This window comes from Elaeis guineensis, chromosome 7, assembly GCF_000442705.2.
Source record: "Elaeis guineensis isolate ETL-2024a chromosome 7, EG11, whole genome shotgun sequence".
Classification (NCBI taxonomy): domain Eukaryota; kingdom Viridiplantae; phylum Streptophyta; class Magnoliopsida; order Arecales; family Arecaceae; genus Elaeis; species Elaeis guineensis.
This window is the reverse complement of record NC_025999.2, coordinates 73,385,160-73,398,147: the sequence shown is the minus strand read 5'-3', so window position 1 is coordinate 73,398,147 and position 12,988 is coordinate 73,385,160. Positions and strand designations below refer to the sequence as shown.

At 41.3% G+C, this 12,988-nt stretch overlaps 1 protein-coding gene across 5 annotated transcripts in view; it reads left to right on the top strand.

Moving 5' to 3' along the window:
* LOC105049002 (MADS-box transcription factor 51) overlaps positions 1 to 12,988 on the top strand; it is a 145,203-nt gene that overhangs the window by 42,361 nt on the left and 89,854 nt on the right. The window lies entirely within an intron of this gene.

Sequence of the window (12,988 nt, the reverse complement as noted above, 5' to 3'; positions counted from 1 at the left end):
ATTGGATCTCTCAATCTGTGTGGTTAGGTACTTTTTGATTTTCATGTGGATTAGGAGAAATATACTTTAGTTGTGCTCGTGTCAACTTAATGAGATGGTCTGTGATAGGATTTGAATGGTAATTTTTCTTAGATTTGTTGCGGACGTGCCCCAACAGACTCACCATCCCCTGCATTCAAGTAATACATTTGTATATAAATGCTTAAGTCCTTAGCTATACATAGATGCAAAGATAATAAAAACTATCCCATATTTATAACTGGTGATATTTTAGGTATGGATCTGTATGCCCTTTGTTCTCCAAAGCTCTCTTTCCTCTTTTGAAAATTTTTTTCCTACCCAATCAATATAGACTTCTCATTGAAGATCATTTAATTTTAATAAATTAATATAATTCAAAAATATAGTAGTAGTCCTACTATGATGGCATCTTACTCTTTTATTACCTCACTTATAGCTTCTACAATCAAATTTAGATAATTTTCTAGCCCATACATCACATTTCTCAAGGCCATCAATAGTTGCTCATCCAAGGCAATATTATGATCATACTGATATTTAGGATTTAAATAGTAGGCTGTACAAAAAGCAAGAATAATATTAATTAAGAATAAAGACATCCATGGCTTATTTGATAAGGGATAAAGGAGAGTTGAGATTCAGGCAAGTTTAACCTGCCAAGTGCAAGTCCTTCCCCATTTAAGCATCCCATCTATCCTTATTGATATGCAAATATAGTGTCACTTTTTTCTATCTTACTGCTTCTATAATTTCTTCTTTACAAGCAGACATCTTGGGATATACATATCTCATTTGAAAAAATTCTTAGTATCGACTATCCGCAGTACTACATACAAGGGCTCTAATGCCTTAACCACCTTAAAGTACCTATCTCAAAAATCATTACTTAATATAATACCCTCAACACAACTTCCATCATGGGTCTTTATATATTTGAAAGCCCTCCATTCATCAGAAGTCATTATAGCCCTCAAACTAGGCTTATTATCATGAAAGCTCTTCAATGTTATGGAATTAGTGACAAATCTTGTCAACCTAGCCTAAGCAGCTCCCCTTGTATATGTTTTCTCATAAGAGTAAGTATCCGGGTGTAACTATAGATATATTTCTATACTAATTGCCCACTTTCTTCTATAGATTTTATCTTAGGTAGCTATCCAATATCTCTTATTGTCAGGTTATACAATGTCCTGCACAAGGGGTCCAATATAAATATTATTTTTTCAGTATTAGATCATTTTTTGCTTTCATATAGTTTGCCCCATTAGTTATGACCACTTGAACAATGTATTCTTTACCATCTCATCAATTACATTCTTTATCAAGCCCAAAATATACTTAGAGTCATGTATATATATTTTTTTTGAAGCATCAATTGAAGTATGAAATGTGATCACCCTATCATAATACACTAGGAAGTTGATAATGCTCCTCCTAGTGTGCCAAACTAACCATCACACATCAATTTTACCCCATAAGTATTCCACTCCCTTTCATAACTCCCAATCCAGATTTTGATATCTGGGACCTCTTGAGCTCTTCCTCAATTTCTTTCCAAATGCATCGAGCAAAGACTTGATTGAAGATGATTCCATCCTCATAAACTGGCTCCTCTCAACCCTAGTAGACTATAAATGTGAACATGATTTTTCTATTACACCAGAGTTACCATCCTTCTAAAATTGAGAGTATCTAAACTATGCTCTATATGTCAATATCTCAAGTTGTCACTCATCTTGTCGAGAGGCTCGAATAATCTCTTATAGATCAGCTACATCTGAATCATCTGGATCAAAATAATCGTTATCATCATTCAAGTCTATGTGAATATATGTTTGAGATGCTTGACAATCAAGTGCTTCCATTCGAGCTTTTGATGCTATCTTTGCATCTTTTTCTTTCTATAGATGCTACCTTATCATCACTCGAATCTTTGTAGGTATCTTTGGATACTTCTTGGCATCACTGAAGCCATCCACCAAGTATTTTTCAATTGGGTGACTCCACCTCTTCTATTTTTCAGCCCATAGTAATTGTATTTTCATTAATGTCGGGTGTTCTCTAATTTCTTGAAATGCCACCTAATATCCGAATCCTTTTGTTGCTTGCTAGCAGGCTTTATCTAGTTTTAAAAAAAAATATGAAATTAATGATTATGAGTATCTAGAAATTAGATTTAAGTTGTCTATGCTATATCCATACTTTTTTAAATTTATTATAAATTTTTAATAATTTTTTATTAATTTATATTAAAAAATAATCTAAAATTTATTAAAAATTTGAAAAAATTTACTTGGAGATTTATATTGCTTACATTCATAACTTTCATTAATTTTTCACATTTTGGATAACTATATATCAATGACTAAAATTTATTTTTATTATTTTGTGTAATTATTAAAATTCATCATAACTAGAAATTAGATTTAAGTTGTGCATGGTATTTCCAGCTATCTACCATTTTCTATGTTTAGGATTTCTTATAATTTCTAAAACATATTTTATAATTTTAAAATATTTTTATAATTAATAACATATATTTTAATTATTTTATATAATTATTAAAATTCATAATAACTATAAATTTGATCTAAGTTGTATACATTATACACTATTTGCACCCTTTTTTATGTTTATTATATTTTTTTATAACTTCTAAATACGAACTTGAGCATAGAAATTTTATCTTAAATATAGAAAATCTCCTTAATACACGGTTTGGTTCTTAATCCTCTGAGCTTCATTCATATCCTCAAGAAATTCTCTCTTGAAAATAGTCAACTAGCACATCTATCCAACTAGGCTCGAAGTTGACATATAGAATTAGGGTTGGGTCCTTCTCGATGCTTGGTTTATTGAGCGCCTTCAAGTAGGCCATCCTCTGGAGGTTGGAGCACTATAAGGTCACCAACTTTGAGAGAAGAATAGCTTAGGATGTTTGCAGAATCTCAAATTTGTCAAAGGAGGAGAAGATATCCCTACTTGGTCATTCTTGGAGCTTTGGCCTCGTATACTCTCTGGACTTGCATGGCGACTAGCTAAGAATCATTGAGAGCTTTAAAATGCCAAACTATAAGTTTCTGGACAAGCTTTAGACCCGCCAAGAGAGCTTCATACTTAGCCTAATTATTGGATACTTTGCGATGATGCCATTCGGGCTGGTCAGAACCAACCTGGCTATGCTTTTATTTGTGTTAGAAGACCTGTCGATGTGGAGCATCCATAAGTCCACTGGTTTTACACCACGAGCTCCATGCTAACCTCTATTTTTTCAAGGATGGTGCACTCCATGAGGAAGTCAATCAATGTTTAGGCTTTGATGGATAGTCAGGGTTGATAATGAATGTTGAATTCTCAGAGCTCAATAACCCATTTGGCTAACCTTCTGGAAGTATTAAGCTTCTAGAGGACTTGCCACAAATGTTGGTTGGTTAGCATGGTAATGGAGTGAGCCTAGAACTAATGTCGGAATCTTCTAGTTCAAATGATGAGGAAATATGCAATCTTCTTAATTTTAGGATATCTCGTCTCAGCATCCAGAAGAACTTGGCTGGTGTAGTAAACTAGCCTCTGTGCTTTAACTTTTTAGATTAACACCAAACCTAGCATCATAGGGGATATAGCTTGGTAAAGCTTAGGAGCGGCGACGAGTTGAGATAGTTATAAAGTTGGTCAAAGGCGAGCTGGGACTCTGTCCATTGGAAGTCCTTGATCTACTTTAGTGCCTTGTTTGCCAACCTTGCCATGAACTTGCTTAGAGTGGCGATTTGCCCCATCAAGTTGTCATAAGCTTAGCCACAAGTGTGTTGCAAGGGTTGCCAGCATAGGCATGGCACGGTGCTGTAGAGGGTTTGGCATGGACCAAAAATTGCAATGCTTCTCGATACTTTGGAACACTTGGGATGGAGTTTAGGTGGATGCCTAGCTGGGGTATTGAGAGTAATGGTTAGCCAAGGAGCGGCATAACCATGGCATGGTATCGGGGGGGCTCGAGATGTATGATTTGGCATGGTGGTGCCGCCAAGATATATATGGATACTCGAGGATTCCTCTTAGTTTGAGGAGGGGTGCAGAGCTTTGGCCGTGTTCCTGACTCCCCCAGGCCCATAGGACACGGGCCCATCATGGCACAATTGCAGGAAAAAAATGGTGCCAATCTCAGATGGTGTTGTATGGAGGCATTTGGGGCAATGCTAGTCGGACAAGTTGATCACATTGTGCGGGGAGAGAATATCCATCAGGTCTTATCCTTGAGGAATGTCTGGACTACTCTATGCATTATTGATCTCTGTAGTGGAGTAAAAAAGCGATAGAGGACTAGTCAAGTAAGGGTGTGGCCTACCCAAATAGACAAGTCTCATGAGCATCGTAGGGTGATATCTTGCTGGGATTCATGGGAGCCAGTCGGTCATGGAGTACAAGTGGGGCTCATGGAATATTGGTTGGGGTATGTGCCTTGGAGCTGGGCCAAAGATCAACGACGGTTAAGAGGGTCATATCGAGGAGAGGATGGTTTGATGCAAGGATCAGCCGGTCGAATGGATTTACTTGATGGGTAGACTTCGATCTCAATATTGTGTCAGTGCATAATATACGAGTAAGCCATGGGTATAGGATGTTAGGCAGTATGACCATGAACTTTCAGGATTGTGGTAGTGTATAGTGATGTGCTAGTAGGCCGTGAATATTGTTAAACAGTACGGTCATGGATGGAAATGTATGTCGAGGATGTAAGACTGCAATTATGGCACAATAGCTTCTGAGGGAGTTTGAATGATGGAACCTGAGAGGGCTCGAATGTGTACGATCGATTATAGCTTCGAGGAGTTGCAAGGTGTGCCGGCTTGGTAGTGTAGCTAGGTGGCATTGGAGATGGGTTTGCCTAAGCCTCGTGTGTAACAATGGTCTTGTATGGTTGTGCATATAGATTTGGTCTGTACATTACTGAGGGGTAGCTTGGTGGCTTGCGGATTAGTGGCACAGTAGTTATGTCATGGCATGAAAGTACGGTGAGGATCGAGACATCCTGAGTGAGCAGTATTTGGCTTAAGAGACAGCCTTCAAGTTGGCACAGAGGTGCCGAGCAATGAAGTACTCTTGGGAAGAGTCTATGTTATGGCACGGAGGTGCACATGAGCATTGTAGTTGACATGAGGGGTCTGATTGCTTGTGGGCACTCGAGGATATCATGTGTGTTCAGTGCAACAGAGTTACTAGGCAGGGGCATAGAGTCGCATGCTTGGCTATATGGTAGACTGCTGCTTGCTTATTTGTATATCTAAGAAAAGGACTCAATAGGGCTGGCCTCGATGTGTGGCATGCTGGGGCACTGCATGGATGTTTGGGTAAGAAAAACAATCACCCCATGACAATTGGTATCAGAGCAAAAATTGGCTAAGTCAATGGTCGATATTGTGCTTGGTGTTGGCTTCTAGTACATGTGGTATCAAGTTGCATGTGTTTGGCTACAAATACGAGGGTATCCAAAGCAATGAAGAGACCAAGAGATATTGAAGTCTAGTTTTAGAGGAGCTGGATGTCTAGTTCTATTTTGGATGTCAATGACTCAAAGTGGGGGAGCATATTACAGGGCAATGTGCTCAGTGCCGAATGATTATGGTTACTCATCGATGGCACGAGTGGATAGGAGCCTATGAATGTGAAAGTCTGCTAGTTCATGGCTGAGGAAAGGGTTTCAGGGTGAAGGTGCACAAAAATGCTAAAGCACTTAGGTTGCATGCAAAGTTGCAAGGTAGAGCATCTCAAGGACTAGAATCTCCAAAGAGGTGGAGCTGGGCAAATGGATTGAGGTACTAGGGTGTGTCTACAGTGCAAGAAAAGATGTAGCATCCGAATTTTAAAGTGCAAACTGAGTTGAAGACTTGGAGAGTCGAGGGACTTAGTTGCACAAAGATGTGGAGAACATTGGAAGAAGCCATCTCTTAGTGGGCGATTGTGGAGCTGAAGCACTTGAATGACAGAAACAAAAACCAAACTTGATGGAACCACTCTTAGGATAAAGGTGTTAGAAAGCTGAGGTACTAGATATAGATATTTGGCCAAGGGTTTTTACTTGCTGCATAGGCATGCGATGTTAGGTTGTAGGAGATGAAGCACAAAGACTATATAGCATTAGCCAAGGTGGTTGTGAGGCAGAACAATTCTATCAATTGAGTTACTTGTGCAATCATGCTGTAAGGCACTATAAGACTTAGATGTTAGATGCAAGAGAGTGCTGAGGCACTGAAGTTATAAGAGTGAGGCAATCTAGTAGGATAGTCTTGCAGTTGTACTACAGACTCGGGGTGAAGACACATAAGCAATCGGGACAGGCTGAGGATCATAGGGAACAACATGAACAAATGGTTCTGTAGAGGCAAATAATTGAGCTTAGAGTGAAGACTAGGAAGTTGAGGCACTCGAGCAAAGTGGGAAGAGGCCTTATTTGGATATTAGGGTCCCGCTTGGTAGCATCTATGGGTCTGTATTGGTATAGGACGATGCAAAAATATGGAGGTGACTTGTTAGTACTTGATATCGGTGCAGTGTGGTAGGATCCAAAGGCATGGTGCTAAGTAGAAAAGGTTAGACTTACTACAAGGCTATAAGATGGGTACATAATAAGGCCAAGTATTTGAAGGTGAGTTGCTAGATGGGACTCATATGGAGGGCCACTCCTAGATTTAGATGGGCAAGAATTAAGCCTTGGATGCAGTCCAAGGAGCACCATTTTGTGTTACTAGCAATGGATTTAGGAAAGATGCTTTTGGTAGAAGCAATGGTTGCTCCCAGATTGAGGCAATCGAAAGTAAAGCCTTGGAAGATTTTGAGGATTGCCACAAAGTTTTCAATTAAAGTTGATGGTCAGAGGACCACAGTAAGCTTAGAGGATGCAGTGGCCACTCTTAGAATGAGGCAATTAGGAGCTAAGCCTTAGAAGAGTCCGAGGAGTGCCATATAGTTGAAGGGTCAAAAGACCACTGATGGATGATAGAATTAGAGGTTGATTTTAGGTTTTGGAGCAATTTGGGTCATGTGGAAGAGTCAAGTGTGGTGTGGATGATAGATTCTCAATGATGGAGAAAGAATCAAGGACACCAAGGCAGTAGCTGCAGTTGATGTTTGGTCATGGCGACCAATATTCAAGCAATGGTTTGGATGTCGATGAGGGCGTCGACAGCTTAAGTGGGGGAGAATTGTCACGGACTTAGCTGCAGGGGTGTCATATGGGATGTCAGTATGGGCGTGGCATGGTGCTGTGAAGGGTTTGGCATGGGCCAAAATTTACAATGCTCATAGATATTTTGGAACGCTTGAGGTGGAGTTTAGGTGGGGTCCTAGCTAGGGTATTGAGGGAAACAATGGTTAGCCAAGGAGCGACATAGCTGTGGGATGATATCGGAGGGCTCTGGATGCATGATATTTGGCATGGTGGTGGACCATCAAGATACGTGAGGATACTCGAGGATTCCTCTTGATTTGAGGGGTGGGGAGCTTTGGCCATATTTCCGACTACCCTAGGCCTGTAGGACACGGGCCCATCGTGGCATTATTGCGGGGCAAAGGTGGTGCCACACTTGAATGGTCTCGTGTGGAAGCATTCGGGGCAATGCTGGTCGGATGAGCTGACCATATTGTGTGGGAAGGGGATATCCAAGATCTTATCCTGAAGGAATTGTCCAAACTACTCCATGCATTCTTGATCTCTATAGTGGAGCAAAGAGATGATAAAAGACTAGTTGGGCAAGGGTGTGGCCTACCCAAACAAGCAAGTCTCATGAGCATCGCGGGGTGATATCTTATGGGGATCCACAAGAGCTAGTCGGTCATGGAGTACAAGCGGGGCTTATGGAATATCGGTCGGGGTATATACCTTGGAGCTGGGCCAAGGATCAAGGATGACCAAGGAGGTCATGCCGAAGAGAGGATAGCTTGATGCAAAGATCAACCGACCGAATAGATTTACTTGATGGGCAGACTTGGATGTCCATATTGTGGTAGTACATAATATGCAAGCAGACCGTGGGCATAGGATGTTGGATGGCATGGCCATGAACCTTTAGGACTGTGGTAGTGCACAATGATGTGCGAGCAAACGGTGAACATTGTGCAGCAGCATGGCCATTAATAGAAAGGATGTCGAGGATGCAAGACCAGGATTGTGGCATAAGAGCTTGTGAGGGAGCTTGAATGGTGGAATTCAGGAGGGCTCAGATGTGTACGATCGATTGTAGCTTTGAGGAGCTATAGAGTGTGCCAGCTTAGTAGTTTAGCCGAGCGGCATTGAAGATGGATTTGCCTAAGCCTCATGCATAGCAATGCTACTACATGGTCATGCTATGTAGATTTGGTCTATGCATTTCTGAAGGGTAGCTTGGTGGCATGCGGATCAGTGACATAGTGGCTATGTCATGGCATGAAAGTACGCTGAGGATCGAGACATCCTTGGTGAGCAGTACTTGGCCTAAGGGATAGAGCCTTGAAGTTGACACAAAGGTGCTGAGCTGTGGAGCACTCTTGGAAAGAGTCTATGTTATGGCATGGAGCTGTGCATGAGCATGGTAGTTGACCCGAGGGGTCAGGTTGCTTGCGAGCACTAGAGGATGCTGCATGTATTTAGTGCAATAGAATTACTAGGCAGAGGCATAGAGGTGCATGCTTGGCTATGTAGCCAGACTCTTGCTTGCTTATTTGTATATCCAAGGGAAGGACTCAAGAGGGTTAGCCTTGGTGTGTGGCATGCCGGGTGCCGCACGGATATTTGGGTTAGAAAAACATTCACCCCATGATAAAGTGCTGTATCTCTTTTCTAGTCCTCAATGGTGACATCTCCAAGATAACTTGGATCTTTTCTGGATTGGCATTGGTCTGTTGCATCACCATGAAATCAAAAAACTTTTTCAAGATTACTTTGAAGGTGTATTTGCTCGGATTGAGCTTCATATGTATTTTCTCAAGAGTCTAAAATATCTATCGAGGTCAGTCACATGTTGATCAACCTGATAGTTTTTCACTAGCATATCATCTACGTAGACCTCTATATTACAGCAAATCTAATCCTTGAAGATCTAATTAGAGGCTGATGTATGGCCCCTGCATTCTTCAACTCAAAGAGCATGGCCTTCTAGCTGTATAGTCCTTTGTCAGTGATGAAGAATGTCTTCTTCTTGTTTGCAGGCACCATTCTAATTTGGTTGTAGCCAGACAATATATCCATGAAGCTATATTTTGTGCTCCAAGGTGGCGTTGATGAGCTGCTTGATCTTGGGCAAAAGAAAATGGCAGGTTTTATTAAGATCAATGAAATCAAAACATACTATTTCCTATTCACCTTTTTGATAAGGATGATATTGGCCAGTCAGTTGGGATAGCTCATCTTGTGAATGAAGCCTGCAATGATGAGCTAGTCCACCTCCTTAATAATGGCTTGCTGTCACTCTATAGCAAAACTCCGCTTCTTCTGCTAAACAGATCAATGCAGAGGATACATGTTCAGTGTGTGGATGATGCCTCTGGACTGATGCTTGACATGTCCGAGGTGGACTAGGCGAAGATATCAGCATTAGCCCATAGGAAGTCCATAAGCTGAGGTCGGGAGGTCTCATCTTGTTAAGCTCCCATCTGCACTATTTTGCATGGGTCTAATTCATGTAGAGAGACTAAGAGGAGAATCTCGGTTGGTTCTTCACATTGCCGCCATTGTTCAGCTCAAGCATTGGAGTCCTCGATGGGCAACGTTGCCACCGATCTTTTACCTTTGAGAGTGGTGATGTAGCATTATCGGACGAGCACTTGGTCACCTTGGATTTTTTCTACACCATTAGATGTAAGGAACCTCGTCAATAGGTGGTTAGTGGAAATGATGACGTGCAAAGCATTCAAGCTAGACAATCCTAGTATGACATTATAAGTCAAGGGAACCTAGACCACCAAGAAATCAAGCATCAAAGTGGCCTATCTCAGCACCTGTCCTGTAGCACTAGGTAGAGAAATGACACCTTCTATGGAGATCAAATCTCCAGAGCACCCAACAAAAAGAGAGTTAATTTTTTGAAGACAATCCCTTGGCAGGTTTGTTTTACGAAATATATCATAAAACAAGACATCTGCTAAGAATCCATTATCAACCAAAATATATTTACATCATAGTTAGCAATGATTGAGAAAATTATAATAGCATCATCGTGGGGGGTCTGGACACTATCAGTATCAACGTCCAAGAAGGAGATCACCTTGTTTGACCTCTGTCTCTTTGGTGCTAGGCTCCCAATTTGGGTTGTATGGATGTAGATCTTTCTTATGGATGAGTTGGTACCGCTAGCCATCGGCCCTCCCACTATAATGTTAATGACTCTAGTAGTGGGTCAGTTATCAAGCAGTAGCTCGAGAGCGGGTTGCTTTTGACTAGAGGCATCTTTGTCTTGTGGATGGCAAATGTAAGCACTTAAGAAGCCCTGTTTAATGAGAGCTTTGATTTCTTTCTTTAGTTGGTAGCAATCCTCGGTAGCATATCAGTAGTCGCGGTGGAACTAACAATGTTTCTTCATGTCTTTATAGGCATTTGGCTTCATTTTCCTTAGCCATCTGATATACCCAATTCTTGATCTCCATCAGGATCTGTCCTTGGGAGGTGTTGAGAGGTGCATATCTCTCGAACTTTCAAGGACTCCTTGATCGTTAAGAGTTTTTTCCATTTCTTCTGGGCTTCTTGCAAGGCACATCCAAGTCATCCCTAGCCCTTTTATTTTTCTTTTATTGCCGGCCTTCTCCCTTTGCCACTCTACCATGGCCTCTTCAGCATTGATATATTTGTTTGCTCAAGCCAGGAGTTCTCTGGGAAGTCTCTTCACCAAAAGGAAGCTACATAGCTTTAGCCCCCTCCTTAGGGCTGACTTTGCAAATGAGTGGTTCAGGTTGTAGATCTCTAACATTGCCACAATGAAGCAGCTGACATAATCTCAAAGAGATTCATTATCCCTCTGCTTGATGGTGAAGAGACTATCAGATGCCCTTTGCTTTATGTTGCTCTATTGCTGAGTGGTGAAGATTGGCCGAACTCCTCAAAAGAGTGGATGGAGTTTGGCTATATTGGTGTACTACATCCGGGCGGCCTTTCGAAGAGTAGCAAAAAAGACTTTGCACATCATCGAGTTGGTGGCCCTTTGAAGCATCATGAGAGCCTTGTATCTCTTTAGGTAATCATAAAGATTGGTGGTGCTATCGTAAGTCTCAAGTTGCGGTATCTTGAACCAAGGAATGGGCTCCTTCATGGTTCTTGCCAAGAATGGAGGTTGAATGGAGAGCTTTAGATTGTTCCCCAAGGCTGGCTGGTGCTGTCATAGCACCTAGAGGGCCGGTCCACCTCTTGTAGTTTTCAATCAAAGTTGTCTCATCTCATGGAAGCCTCGGATTGGTGGAATGGAGATTTGCCGATAGTCGAGTCTTATGAGGAAGAAGTGGATGGTGGCTAGAGCTCCATGGTTGGAAGTGATGGTTGCGAGGTGCCTTCCTCAGGCTCAGTGGATAGGATAGAGGCGGTGAGTAACTTGCTCCAAGCTTTGATGAGAGGATCAGTGCTCACGGGAAGTTTTCCTGGAACTAAGGGAGCATATGTGATGACTCCGCTCCAAGCTCCATAAAAATAGAAGGCTCAAACATGCTGGGGCTGCTTGATCACCAAGCATGCAAGTCTTCTATTGCTGCTACTGCGAGATCACCTATTGCAAGCTTTGCACTGCCACGGTCAATGCTTGAACCTACTATAGGACTTGGAGCTGCTCGGCCATGACCTCTCGGCAAACTCTCCAAAAAGCTTTGGATAGAGTCATCAAACTCTGTAGGTGCATCAGGATGAGTGGCGGAGGATGCTAGTATGTCTCTTAGATCTTATAGTGATCAATATTCAAATAGAACCTCTGATTGTGGGAGCAAGATCCTTCTTCTAGCGCTAATTTGTTAATAGGATCAATCTAACTTAGGATGATTAGCTGGATAGTGAGTTGGAGAGCTGAGGATGATGATTCAGGGATCCTGAAAGCTGGCCAGAGATCTTGATGCTGTTGGTGAGAGCTGGATCTTCACTCCAATTCCTAAAGATACCTTGAAATACCACAAACCAAAAAAGTCTACTTGTCGGGGTTTTTTGGTGGGGACTCTCCGATACCTAAGTCAATCTACCTTAATAAAACAAAAGTTTTGAGTGGAAGAATGCAAAGCGAGAGATGAGAACTTGAGTCTATATCAGAGAATCCATGAGGAAGAGAGAGAGTCTCTATTCCGCTCTATACTCAATGGAGACTTGATGTCTAAACTCTGTTTGATCTCGAGAGACTTGATTGGACTTATCTAGACGGCTCCCATTGAGTAGTTTATATAGATGTAGGCCTGAGCCCATTGTGATCCGAATCTTGGTACACGTTAGAGAAGTTGAGGATAATTGCTCGCACATCTAGGAGATACTATGAAATACGGATCTCATGATTAGGGAGGCTGTTCTGCCATTCTTAGCTAGCTATAACCAAGTAGAGAGAGATTTGGACATCTCCATGTATCTTTCGGAATGGCCATATGACAAGAATTGATTGGCCGAGGTGAGGACTTCGTAGCTGGTTCATGCTAGGCTCTGATTGGTTGGTTGTGCCACATTAGTTGGGTTGGTTTCGAGATGTATCATATATGTATGTATGTATGTGTATATGTATGTATGTGTTATTCATTTTACAGAGGTTCAAATAACCCTATTGTAAGGTTTTATGAGTGAAGAAAGATGCGATAACTCAATATCTAGGGTTGTCAAGACTCAATTGAACAGTTTGTTGTAACCTTAAAAGCAAATTTTAACAAATATCATGCACAAATCTACAAAGGCAGCTGAGAAAATCAAATCATATCGAACAAAAATGAAATATGTTCTAATAGTGTTGACAGTAAACAGTAAATAGAATAAAGCGAGATGGAGAACAAAATT